Source organism: Podarcis tiliguerta (assembly GCF_965153285.1).
Source record: "Podarcis tiliguerta genome assembly, chromosome: 4".
Lineage (NCBI taxonomy): Eukaryota > Metazoa > Chordata > Lepidosauria > Squamata > Lacertidae > Podarcis > Podarcis tiliguerta.
This window is the reverse complement of record NC_139537.1, coordinates 21,930,176-21,944,281: the sequence shown is the minus strand read 5'-3', so window position 1 is coordinate 21,944,281 and position 14,106 is coordinate 21,930,176. Positions and strand designations below refer to the sequence as shown.

At 45.2% G+C, this 14,106-nt stretch overlaps 1 long non-coding RNA gene across 2 annotated transcripts; it reads left to right on the top strand.

Annotated features, from left to right (window-relative positions):
- The first annotated feature begins 3,284 nt into the window (after positions 1 to 3,284).
- Positions 3,285 to 13,854, top strand: LOC310675871. Of its 2 annotated transcripts, XR_014510267.1 has the most exons (4): positions 3,285 to 3,441; positions 3,722 to 3,801; positions 5,854 to 5,936; positions 12,132 to 13,854. It is a non-coding gene; the product is annotated as an uncharacterized lncRNA (long non-coding RNA). The 2 variants fall into 2 exon arrangements; XR_014510266.1 differs by lacking the exon at positions 3,722 to 3,801.
- Positions 13,855 to 14,106: the final 252 nt, after the last annotated feature.

Here is a 14,106-nt window from a genome sequence, read left to right as displayed (position 1 = left end):
GCTCTCTTCCAGGCATCTCCAGTGGAAATTGGTTTCTAACTTTTAATTAAAATAAACTTTTGTTTGGCCTGTAAATTAAAAGGCTTCTGGGTTCATTTTACTATGGCCTGGTGAGGCCGGCGAGGTAATTGTCTAGCGCCAGCTTGTATATTTATTTTATATCTCGCTTTTCTCCCAGTGCAGGACCCAAGGCGGCTCAGAACATGAATCAAAACAGACACAACAATAAATAGAAATGCAGTACAGCTTATACTGATTTCCCCACTTCCCCATTTGAGAGCCAGTGTGGTGTAGTGGTTAAGAGCGGTAGCCTCGTAATCTGGGGAACTGGGTTCGCGTCTCCGCTCCTCCACATGCAGCTGCTGGGTGACCTTGGGCCAGTCACACTTTGAAGTCTCTCAGCCCCACTCACCCCACAGAGTGTTTGTGGTGGGGGAGGAAGGGAAAGGAGAATGTTAGCCGCTTTGAGACTCCTTAAAGGGAGTGAAAGGTGGGATATCAAATCCAAACTCCTCCTCCTCCTCCTCCTCCTCCTCTTCTTCTTCTTCTTCTTCTTCTTCTTCTTCTTCTTCTTCTTCTTCTTCTCTCCAGCGTTGGAGTGTCCTGGCTAGGAAGCCTGTGTTTCTAAACGGCACCATTCCCAAGCCAATGGCACTCGCATACTACATTTCCTCCGTAACAGACTTTGCATTTTACAGAAACCTGGCTTCAAGGTTAGCGCTGCCACACAAGAGAGTGAAGCAGGCAGCCTTGGGGAGAGGAATTTAGGGTGATAAATATGGTAATTTTGGTTTCTCATTTTCCCCAGCTTTGGTTCGGTTCTCCACATTTCTGCATCACTTTACGGATCCTCCCCCCGCCCCGCAAAAAAAGACATAATGAAAATTCACCAGCATTTTAGCGTGATTTTCCCCAGTGTACACATTTTCCCAAAGCAATTTCCCTGCTATAATACTTTTTTTTTTTTGCATGTTGATTTCACTCATTTGTACATGTATATGCACACTTGACCTTAGTACAGTGGTACCTCAGGTTAAGTACTTAATTCGTTCCGGAGGTCCGTTCTTAACCTGAAACTGTTCTTAATCTGAAGCACCACTTTAGCTAATGGGGCCTCCTGCTGCTGCCGCGCCGCCAAAGCACGATTTCTGTTCTCATCCTGAAGCAAAGTTCTTAACCTGAAGCACTATTTCTGGGTTAGCGGAGTCTGTAACCTGAAGCGTATGTAACCTGAGGTACCACTGTACATATATGTCTGTTTCTGTACACATAACTTGGCTGGAGAACCCCAGAGTCGGCCACGACTGGATCTAATGGTCAGGGGTCCCTTTACCTTTAAGCACGGAAGTGGATTCAGATTCAGCAAGTTTGCTGTTAAATGCAAACTGTATCAAATTGCTTGGGGGACCAACACGTGTTGAGATTCCTGCATTGCAGACGGTTGGACTAGATGACCCTCAGAACCCTTCCAACTCCACAATTCTATGATTCTCCCCCATCCCTAGATGAAGGCAGGAACGGTTATCTGGATGCTATAATTCAGATTTCTGGGTGTTGGTGTTAGCGGGCCTTTCCTTTGCTCCATTTCAGGCATCAAAATGTCTTTGGCCAATATACATCTTTGTGTGCTGGTTGTTGCCACCGGTCCTGGGCTTACAACCAGGCTGGGACATCTTGGTAGGAGAGCTGTAGCACGAGATCCTTCGAGAGTTTGTTGGCAGCAGGGAAGGGGGAGAGAGTTAATTCCGCTTGCATTTAAAGCTGACCCATCCTAACCATCACTTTCCAAAGCAACAGGCAAATCAATAGTTGTCTTTCAAAATATTAAAGGCAAAGGGACCCCTGACCATTAGGTCCAGTTGTGACCGACTCTGGGGTTGTGGCGCTCATCTCGCTTTATTGGCCAAGGGAGCTGGCGTACAGCTTCCGGGTCCGATGGCCAGCATGACTAAGCCGCTTCTTGTGAACCAGAGCAGCGAACGGAAACGCCGTTTACCTTCCCGCTGGAGCGGTACCTATTTATCTACTTGCACTTCGTGCTTTCGAACTGCTAGGTTGGCAGGAGCAGGGACCGAGCAATGGGAGCTCACCCCATTGCGGGGATTCAAACCCCCGACCTTCTGATCAGCGTGTCCTAGGCCCTGTGGTTTAACCCACTTCACCACCCACGTCCCTTAAAAATATTAGGGTTGCCATATTTCCAAAAGTAAAATTCCTGATACCCGCAAAGTTGTTGAGCTCTTTTTGAGGAAAACCCCAAAACGTTTGAGCTTTTTTGGGGGGAAACCTCCTCCAGAAATATTGATTTTAAGCTTTTGGAGCTGTTTCCACTGCTTTTTCCATCGCATTGCCATACATCTGGGTTTTCCCTGAATTTATTTTGCCACTTCTGCAAAATTCCCCCCCTGATGCCATTTTTACACCTGAAAACCAGGAGGTGTCAGGAATACACTTCCCTGACTTCTGCAATGCGGTTCTTCAGCCAACTACAAAAATGCATAAACTTATACATGAGCACATGCAAACTTACCGGTATGTGTAAATGTGAAGAACTGAGGGGTGATTTGACTGATAAGCTGGTGTGTTTCATCAGTGAAAGTTTTGTACACCCTCAGCTGATAGCACCACAAATTAATTGGAAGGCAACTTGTAAAATTGCCATTAAAACTTTCACTGATGAAACACACCAGCTTATCAGTCAAATCACCCCTCATTGACATTTGCACAGAGGGAGCTTGCCAAACTTTAAATGGCATTAAATTTAGCTCAGGTTTTTGGCCACTTCACACGGCAAATTCACCAGCTTGTCTACGTTATTAAATAGACAGTGTATTGTAACAGACACAGATTGTATCTAGCATGGCACTTTCAAGCAAGAAACTGTGTGGGTCTTAAGGTGGCCAGCATTGGGGCAGACTTGAGGGCTGGGCAGGGGAGGTTGCTGGGGTCTGTAGAGATTATCTTTCTCTCTCCGGGCTTTCTGTCCAGCTGAATGGGGATCTAGAGTGTTTGTTCCTGCCATTGGGTAATTGGGACAGATTAGGGATTCTGGTTTACTGTCCGCCTCACTACCCAGCAGTCTCCCTGTCTGAGCTAGCAGACTGGTATTGATTGTGGTGTTGAGAGCTCTCAGAAGCTGGTTCTGGGAGACTTCAATTTCCGTACCAAGGTGATTGGTTCTAGGGCATCCCAGGACTTCATGGCCGCCATGACAACCATGGGGCTGCCCCAACATGTCATCAGTGAATTGTCTTCTCTTTTCGACTGTGTGGGAAGACCCTGCACTTGTCATCTGTGGCCCTTCTCTACGTTCCCCCTCTCTGAGAGGTCTGGAGGGTGACAACACAAGAACAGGCCTTTTCTGTGGTGGCTCCCTATCTCTGAAATGCTCTCCCTAGAGAGGCTCGCCTAGCACAATCATTACACATCTTTAGGCACCAGGTAAAAACATTCCTCTTTACCCAGGCCTTCAACGGTTAAGTAATTTATGACCTGTTAAATGTAGTGGAGAACTGTTATTATGTTTATTATATTAAGGTGTGTATTATTATGCTATGTGTTATGTTTTTATTATTAATTATGCTCTCTAAATTATATTTTTAATATTGTACTCTGCCCTGCGATCTTTGGATAAAGGGTGATACTATTTGAAATAATAATAATAATAATAATAATAATAATAATGTGAAATTATGACTCGACACCATCATGTTCATTCTAGTAATACAAACACCAATCACAGGCTAAACTGAAGGTCACCTGAGATACAGTGCTACTCCGGAATACGTCCTGTTGCACCCAGTGGGTAATATTTCTGATTAGACATATATAAGGTTGCTTTGTTGCTCAACTTTAACCCAGTTTTGTCCCACTCAAATCAGCACTCTAATATGGAATGAGTTTGGCAACACACAGCAGCTGATGTTTATAACACTATATAGATCCTCAGTGCTATATTTAGTGTCCTAATCATCCAAATGCTGACAAATTTGTAGGCTATATAAAATGGGAAAGACTTCAGCACATTATCTTCACTAGGCAGCCTTTGTGCCTTAACTTAATGATTTATTACTGACTCAACCCTAAAGTGTATATTACTGCAATGGTATAGGAAATGCTTCTCCTTCTTATTTTCACATACTGCAGTATACATGTGTTAAGGAAACGTGGTTGACGTAATTTATACTGCTCCTTCCAAAAACCTCCCACTGTTTTAGAATGGTTTTGTTAGAGGTTGGGGTGGAATTCCATTTCGCTTCCCACATTACTTGGGTAGTATGGGAGCTGCTGCTGTAAAATTCTTTCCCATTCTGCCCGGGTAGCATGAGAAGTCCTAGGCAAGGCACACTGTGGCTCCTTTCCATGGCAGTGTTGACCAAACCAAAGTGTTAGGAGGAGCTCCAAAACAGAGATAAGAAGAACAAAGGCAGCTCTAGTCCAGCACCCTGTTTCAAACTATGGCTGGGCAGATGGGTAAAACCTATTTGGTGTTTCACAACTTTCTGACTAGTTGCAGGACCTTAGTCAGACCTAGCCGAGTACACGCAGAATCCACGGAAGCAATTGGCGACTTGGCTGCAGACAGGATAGACGAAGCAGGAACCAGGAACTTGTAGTTAGGTGTTTATTATATACAGTGGACGATTTACAGGAACAGAACACGGATCTTTTGCTAGCTCTCTCTGACACAACTCACAACTCCTACACTGACACACTGAACTAACACATTCCAGTTAGTAGGCCATTAATTATCGAATGTTAGAAGGATGCTGGAATGAAGCTATATGGTTTTAGCAGAAATGTAATAAAGAATTAAGTAAAAGCTGATTGATAACGGGACAAAATGAAAAATTTAAGGTTAGACCGTTAAGATAAATTATAGAACAAAAATCGAGAAAGATGGAAAGAATTTGCTGAAATAGTTAATTGAATACAAAAAAGGGAGGTGTGAGGAGGTCGATGAAACAAGTTAACGAAAGGTAAAGATATGGAATATTGGATGTGTGTGTTTAGTGTTTTTTCTTTCTTTTTGTTTTTCTCTGTATTGTTGTATTGCCTTTTTATGTTTCTATATTCCTTCCCCCCCCCTTGTAATTGTAATGTATATTTTGTTAAACTTTTTATTGTTTTTTCTGTTTCTTTTTTCTTTTTTCTGTAATTTCTAAACTTCTAATAAATATCTTTAGTGGATGAAACTTTTTGATCTGGATGTTCCCAATATCTGTCATATCCACAAATGGTTTCCTCCTAAATGACTTGGGTCATTACATTATCCAGGCAGAGTTCGCATTCCATCCAGGGCTAGCCCTACCATTAGACTGAGACAAACACCTCAGGCGGCAGATAACGGTGGTGGTGCTATTCTCCTATATTGTTTCAAAGCCTTTCCTGGGCCCCTTAATCTGGCCTATTATCTCAGGTGTGGCAGGAGGACACCACACCACCACCAGTTTTGAAGCCAGATTTAACTGCAAGTTCTGTTGGCTTCTGTTCATGGAACAGGGAGGGTGTCTTTTGCCTCAGGCGGCCATTTTGTATTGGGTAGGCCCTGATTCCAACCACAAGCATGATGAGATGTAGGAGCCATAGACACTAATGAGATGCAGGTGACTGCTCTATGAAAAGTAAAAAAATTATCTGCCACAGTTGGGGGCACTTAGTTTTATCTACTGCTACCTTCCCCCCTGCCAGTTAAGGAGCTACTACTAAATAGCTATTCCATCTACAAGGCTCCTTCTCTGATCCCCCACCCCTGGAAAAAAGCTCTAATTACAACAACGTGTTGGAACTGAGCGATCAAAGTGTTCAAGTCCACTAATCACCATTTGACATGTTGTCTTTTATCTCTTCAAGATCACTTTCATCTGTTCATTAGAATCTTTTGACTCTGAAATCTCCGAGGGTCCTGCGGATGTCCTTTCCCCCACCGGTTCAAAGTACAGTATGTCGCACCAGAAGAGATGGGACTCATTAGCTGTAGCCCACTGTAAAGCGAAGGCGAGGGGGGGGGGAGACCCCCAGGGACCCCTTACCTCCAGAGCTCCTACAGGCTTTGCAGCTGTCTGTTTGGTACGCCACCATCCCTTTTGACCAACATTATTGCAAACAGTTTTGTTTGCAGAAGTGGTTCCTCTGATCTCAGCTAATGGTGTGCCTACAGCCATGCCACCCTCTAGTAATTAGCTGGCTGTTGTCATGGAGACGACAACAGCTCTGTGGTGTCTTGGGATTCCGGTCTTCAAGTACACCGCAGACCCCAAGATGTGCTGATCTTGAATTTCAGAGGAAGGCTTGTAAGCATTCTGGGGCAAACGTAGCAGCAAAGATCCATGCTTGTAAGTGGCACCCGGAATGCTTGGATAGCTCAGTTGGTTAGAGTGCGGTGCTGATAACACCAAGGTTGCAGGTTCGATAGCTGTGTATTCCTCAATTGCAGGGTGTTGGTTGGACTTGATGATCCTCAGGAGCCCTTCCAACTCTACAATTCCGCGATTTTATGCTTTTGTATCTTCTCTACCGATGGATCTTAGTGGCATTGTTTCAACCTATGAATGCCTGCTGAGAATCTTTCTATGCTCCCAGACTTATGAAAACAATTAAGAAAACATGTTTCCATAATAGTGGATGGTCTCTGATTTTAAATTTTTATGTGAGTTGGGTTTTTTTTATGATATAGCGATATATAAATATTTTAAAGAAAGAAAGAAAGAAAGAAAGAAAGAAAGGCTATATGCAACCTTCCTATTCAGAGGCAAGAGGCTAGTGAATATCAGTTGCTGGAAGCAAGGGTAGGAAAGGGCGATGGCCTTCATTCCCTGCTTTGGGGCTTCTCTGTGTCATCTTCTCTGGCCACAATCCTCACCCAACCTCAAAGAAAGATACAGATAGGGAATAGTCGCCTCTCCTGGACAGGGATAGCCTAATTTCTGTTGTCTATGCTCTGGTAACCTTCAGGTTAGATTACTGCAAGGCATTATAGACGGGACTGCCGTTGAAAATAGTTTGGAAACTGCAGCTAGTGCAGAATTTGGTGGCCAGGTTGCTCACCGGCGCAAGAAGACCTGAGGACATCCCACTGGTCCTGGCCTGGCTGCAGTGGCTACCAATTAGTTTCTGGGTCCAATTCAAAGTGCTGGTTTTGTCCTATAAAGCCTTATGTAGCTTGGGGCCCCAGTACCTCTGTGCATCTCTTCATCTGAACCATCTCGGACCCTTCCAATTGTCATCTGAGGCCTTTCTTTGTGTGCCCCTTCCATGGGAGGTCCACGGTGTGGCAACACAAGAACAGGTTTTTTCTCTGATGGCTCCCTGCCTCTGTAATGCTCTCCATCTCAAGTTCATTTGTGCCCTCTGTAATGCCTCATTCAGGTATAAGGTAAAGGGACCCCTGACCATTAGGTCCAGTCATGGCCGACTCTAGGGTTGCAGCGCTCATCTCGCTTTATTGGCCGAGGGAGCCAGTGTTCAGCTTCCGGGTCATGTGGCCAGCATGACTAAGCCGCTTCTGGAGAACCAGAGCAGCGCACAGAAATGCCGTTTACCTACTCGCCGGAATGGTACCTATTTATCTACTTGCACTTTCGAACTGCTAGGTTGGCATGAGCAGGGACCGAGCAACGGGAGCTCACCCCGTTGCAGGGATTCGAACTGCAGACCTTCTGATCTGCAAGTCCTAGGCTCTGTGGTTTAACCCACAGCGCCACCTGCATCCCCATTCAGGTATAAACCTGCATTCAAGTATAAACCTGCATCCTAATATTATTCTGAAGTGCCTTTAACTCTATCCCTTGGCATCCCTGGCTGTCCCTAGTGGCAATGGGGGGGACAAACATCCTAACGCCAGGACCTCCCTCCTGACTGTTCTATTACCTTTCTTAAAAACGAGTTCTACCAAAACCAACAGGGCATATCCCCCTAGGAAATAAGAATTTGGAGTGGAACGTTAGCTGCAGGAGCCAAGTATTTATCAAATATTTTCCCCAGTAACATGAAAATCTTTGGGGATCCTTTGAACTAACGAGGAGTAATTTCCCTCCTTCAAGTATCTGACTGTTAAATCAAAACCCAAATTTTGTTCACAAGCTAATGTTCTGCTTGTAGTCGTATCATCTGTTTGCGCAATCCAATTTCACTGCTGAAATACAGTTGAGAATTTAAAGTGCTGCTCTGCTCTCTCTCTTGACTCTGGGATTCCTTGTTCAGGCAATAGCCTATTATGGTATGTGGCGGTTTGGGATGTTTCTTCTTCTTCTTCCTTTTCCCAAAGTCTTCTTCTAATGTAAATAGCAATTTTGGCTCAAGCCAATCAAATGGGAATTCAGGGCAAATGATACCTGCACAGCGAGCCAGGTGGGAGAAATTTTAGTGCACAAGAGCAATGTATCAGGGATAGTGAAAGAAATTTTGCTGACAGTTTCACCGAATACAGCAAAGATGCATTCAAACAAAAGGAAATCCAGAGAATTATGAAGGGGATGAGATATTGATTTGGGGGAACAGAGTAAATATATACCGTACATATAATAGTGGTATGCTGGATGTATTTGAGAGACAGGGTTAAAGTGGTACCTCAGGTTACAAACGCCTCGGGGTACAAATACTTCGGATTACAGACTCCACTAACCCGGGAGTGTGGGAAATTCCACTCCTCCCGTGCTGCAGATGTGTGGGATTGTTACATGTCACATGTCTGTTTACATTCCAGCACTGATTATTGGGTCTTGTGAGCGGAAAGGGAGATACGCTGTTTCCGCTCTGTATAGCTATTGCTTTTGCAGTTCTCTCTCTGAGGAAGAAAAAAAGAGAGAGAAGCCATGTTTTTCTTTGTTCTGTTACGTTTTGCAATAAATTAGGCTTAGATGTTACTCTTCAGGGCTAGGCCTCTGTTTGGACTCTGCTAGTTGTGCACTCATGTCCTTGGATCTGGGTCACATCAGCGTGACAGGAGTACCTCAGGTTAAGAACTTTACCTCAGGATGAGAACAGAAATCGCATGCCGGCAGAGGGAGGCCCCATTAGCTAAAGTGGTACCTCAGGTTAAGAACGGTTTCAGGTAAGAATGGACCTCCAGAATGAATTAAGTTCGTAACCAGAGGTACCATTGTACTTGCTTTTTCTGGCAGGGCAGTGCATTGAGCAATGGAAACACCGGGCCTGCTATTCTCCGAGAGTATGAAAGCAAACAATTTGCTGCTTCTTATACTTGGACTTCTTTGCCTAATTATATCCAGATGCTATCAATTTTTTCTGTCTCTCTTAAAGTCTCTTGTATCCTTCCTTTTGGCTTACTCATCCCCCTCTGAAACTAGGATCACATTGACACAACGCATTTAAAGTGCTATGATGGGTAAAGGGAAAGGGAAAGGATCCCTAGGCGGTTAAGTCCAGTCAAAGGCGACTAGGGGGTTTGCGGCACTCATCTCGCTTTCAGGCCAAGGGAGCCGGTGTTTGTCCACAGACAGCTTTCCAGCTCATGTGGCCAGCATGACTAAACCGCTTCTGGTGCAATGGAACACCGTGACAAGTGCCAGAGCGTGCAGAAACGCCATTTACCTTCCCACCACAGTGGTACCTATTTATCTACTTGCACTGACATGCTTTCAAACTGCTAGGTTGGCAGGAGCTGGGACCAAGCAACAGGAGCTCACTCCATCGCAGGGATTCGAACCGCCGACCTTCCGATCGGCAAGCCCAAGAGGCTCAGTGGTGTAGATCACAGCACCACCCGCATCCTGCTATGATACCATACCCCCCAAGTGCCCCTATTTCTCACGGACAGTCCTGGAACTATGAAAGCCATCCCAACTTTTGATTTGATCCCAGAATGTCCCTATTTCCCCTGCCACTGCTGCCGAGCTCGGGGAGGAGAATGAGCTGGCGCTCATCCCAAGAGATGGCTGCGGCGGGGGCTGTGAGGGAGCCTCCAATGACTTCTCCATGGCTTCTGCTGCCAGCCGCCAGTGTGGTGTAGTGGTTAAGAGCAGTGGACTCGTAATCTGGTGAACCGGGTTCAGTCCCCGCTCCTCCACATGCAGCTGCTGGGTGACCTTGGGCCAGTCACACTTCTCTGAAGTCTCTCAGCCCCACTCACCTCACAGAGTGTTTGCTGTGGGGGAGGAAGGGAAAGGAGAATGTTAGCCGCTTTGAGACTCCTTCGGGTAGTGATAAAGCGGGATATCAAATCCAAACTCCTCCTCCTCCTCTTCTTCTTCGGCAGCTCGTAGTGGCTTCTGGAGAGTGGGCAAGGAGGAAGAGAGGCTGCCGTTACTGGGGCCCAGGCCCACGTGATGCGCCAGCTCTGAGAGACAGGCAGAGGGCAGGGCTGCCCTGGACAGGAAGAAAGGGGAAACGGATTGCAAGGAGTGTTGATTTTATTTATCTTTTAATGCTCTGTGCATCTGCATCTAGTCTTTCCCCTTTCCTAAAATTTATTTGTTGGCCAGTGTTTTTCTTTTTGTAAATCTACCAAAGAATAAAATTAAATCAGGGTTTTCTTAAGGGGTTTTCTTAGGAAGGTGGCGGGATGTCAGCGCTAGATCTTGTTGGTTTAGTGATTGTGGCATTCATGCTTCTGGGGGCGGGGACACACACAAAATGGGGGTCAATTGGAGGGGAGTGATATATGTCTCTATTTTCATCTGAGGAATGTTGGAGGGTATTGTAAACTATCACAACATCTCTTAAAGAATTCTGGGAGCTGTAGTTTGTGTTAAGGGTGGCGCTGTGGGTTAAACCACAGAGCCTAGGACTTGCTGATCAGAAGGTCGGCGGTTTGAATCCCCGTGACAGGGTGAGCTCCCGTTGCTCGGTCCCTGCTCCTGCCGACCTAGCAGTTCGAAAGCATGTCAAAGTGCAAGTAGGTAAATAGGTACCACTTCGGTGGGAAGGTAAACGGCGTTTCCGTGCACTGCTCTGGTTTGCCAGAAGCGGCTTAGTCATGCTGGCCACATGACCCGGAAGCTGTTCACCGGCTCCCTCGGCCAGTAAAGCGAGATGAGTGCTGCAACCCCAGTGTTGTCTGCAACTGGACCTAACAGTCAGGGGTCCCTTTAGCTTTACCTTTTCCTGACAGAGATACAAATTCCCAGAGTGGCATAAGAGCCACTCCCCCTTTCACATGAAACTCTGGAACTCAAGGCAGCATACATAGAGTTTCGGGATGGCCTCCCATCCAGGCCCTGACCAGATCCATGCCTGCTTAGCTTCAGCAAGATGGCTACATCCTGTGCACTCAAGCCACCTTTTCACTTAGCAAACTTTTCACTTTTGCTCCTCCCCATCTCTTCCCCTCACCCAACACCTACTGTTCATGCATTTGTTTCAGTCAGAACCTTTGTCTTTTCTTCAAAGTGCTCAGAAATGTGACCTAGTTCACAATCAAGCAGTGCAACATTTGTATTTTCATTAAAATAGCTGCATTTTTAGATTATTTTTTTTGGGGGGGGGAATATTGGCAAAACGAAACAAAGGACAAGTGGGAAATGAATTCATTGGAAACACAGTGCGATTCATATTTCTTTTACCTGAAGGTATATCCGTTTTCTTAAATAAGTTTTTCTAATTATGTGATTGCTTGAAGATACAGAAATGTTAAAACAAAACCCTCAGTTTAATTAGAGCAGCCTCACTGAAATTCAATTTGTGTCTAAAAAAATTTCCCAGCTGTTTCTGAAATGCCTGGGATGAGTTTTTGAAGGTGTGTTGTTGTTGTTGTTTTGCCACGCAAGTAGACTTTTGTGATCATGCGAAATAGGGCTCTTTTACACATTTCATTTGTTGTTCTAGGCAAAGCAAATGAGATTTCTCTTTTAATTTCATCTCAGCGCCTTTTAATTAAAAGTCTCAAGATTTGTTTTCTCTTTGAAAAAATTCTGATACAGAAGAGTTCTGGTAAATCATTCAATGGAGCTTGAAATTTTTCCAAGCAATGAATAAATTTGTAAATGCTGATGGCTCCAGAATGCTAAATATATAGCTGGTATATATTTAAAGTTGAAAGCTGGGTGAGGGGAACATTTTAAATGTTTCTCGGGGGAATATTAGTAAAAAGTACCAATTAATTCTGGTGATTAGTTTTCTTTTCCTCTGATACCATATTTTCCTTCATTAATGCCTCCTTTTCATTCTTATAGGAAGGTTATTAAAAGCTTCCTGAAGAAGCAGTCTCCTGTTTTTTGTTGTTGAGCCATTTCCTGATCAGCTGGAGAAGCAAGCGGGACTAGGGAGATTGTCTGGAGGGATGTAAGTCTCCCCTTCCCATGATCTCTTCCCTGGCCGGCAATGCCCAGCTGGTTGGGATTGCTAGCATCCATCTGCCTCGGGATGCAACGGAGGAGTGTGCCTTTGGGGCTAAAGTCAAACTGTTGGAAGGTTACAGCGCCTGCTGTGGCTGTAGAGACCGATAGGGGAGAGACATGTTTTGTTGCAGCTGGGGAAGATGAAGGTGTCTGGTTGTGCTGCTGCAGATTCACCATGACATTTGTTCTTTCTGCACTCCTTCCAGAGGTCATTCCTTCCCTGGTCATTGCTGTGGCTACATGACCTGACTGTCTGTCTCCAGGGACTGCGGCAGTCTGCAAGGGATTCCCACACAGTGGGGTTAATGTTGCCAGCCTTCGTGCCACATTTGCAGATGTCTTTGCAACACAGATTTGGTCTAGCTTCCCCTAGAGCAAACCATGGAAGATTCTGCCATTCTGTGGACATGACTAAGCCAGCATAGATGTCGCTGAGACAGAAGTGTGAAAAAGCTGGGAATGGGGGCTTGTGAGAGCGCATCTTGGTTGGAAACACAGTCCTGCCATGTGATGCGTGGAAGGCGTTGAGCATCGCTCCTGGCGGGTGAAATGGGGAGAACTAAACTTAAAACTGGAAAAATGAGAAACGGAGAAAAACTGAAATTGATAGATTCACCCACCCAACTTCCACCACCTTTGGTTGTGGCCCCACCCACGCAGCACCCAGAAGGCTATTCGTGAGGAAATGTGGTCCTCTGCATGAAAAAGATTTCCCGCCCTTGCTTCTTTCCAAAATGGTTTCACCATTTCCTTTTTAACTCTGCATTTGTGATCAAGACGTAATTGTGGGCTCCTGTTTTGTAATGTCTGCCTTATCGGTTGACATTTGTAAGGTTTAGGGAAGCAGCGTCGGCCACTGACTATGTCTTCGAACAACCCCTGCTAAAATTGCCTCCTGGCCCTGATGCCACCCGCCATGATTACATTAAATGTATTACCATAAAACCTCAGAGTTAAAGAACACTTTGAGAAGGGAGGGAGTGTTTGTAACAGACTTCAGAATGCTCATGGCCATTGACTCATTAAATGTTCTTAGCTCATTAACCATCTTGGGGTTTGCCCCCCCTTCTCTCTTTTTAATTGATTGAGAAGCCAATTAAAATAAACATTGTGCTATCTCATTAGGAGTGTTAGTCCAGGCATTTTGAAATGTTTGCTACAGTTTCTCTCAACCGTAGGTATGCTGGGTGCCATAAAATTGTCTGGTACCTTGAGCCTTGCAGCAGGAAGACCAGAAATTGACTCTGGCTGCGAAGCTGTGGTGCATTTCACTGTTGGAGTGCTGTGGGTATCAAGGAGTTAAACACTATGTGCTCATTGGGAATGCTGACTCAACAGCATGTGATGACTAAGCATCACAAGACATGGGGCGTTGTCTAATTGATCAATTGCCAGCTAGTCTAAAGAGGCATGGTTGACTTTAGTTGGTAGGGGTGTGAAGAGATGACGGCTTCTCACCAGAATGTAATTCCACCTGTAGGCTGTGTATCCTGAATGTAAGAAGACAGCTTAACAATGCTGCAAGACTGTAACTGAATAAAGCCTTACTGAAAATCCAGCTTGAGTCCTGAATGCTTCCTGTGGGGCTCTCGTACTTCGCAACCTCCATGTCTCTCTAGAGGGGTGGTAAGATCTCCAGCAAGATTACAGTGGTTCCACCTGAGCCTTCTATTGTTGACAACCCCATTCAGATGGGAGGCATATCTGTCCCAAGAGAGAATGGAAGAGTGCTCCATTGGGGGTGAAGTCAAACCATTAGAAAGACCAATATGGGAGAGACATGTTTAGTTGCAGCTGGGGCAGATGAAGG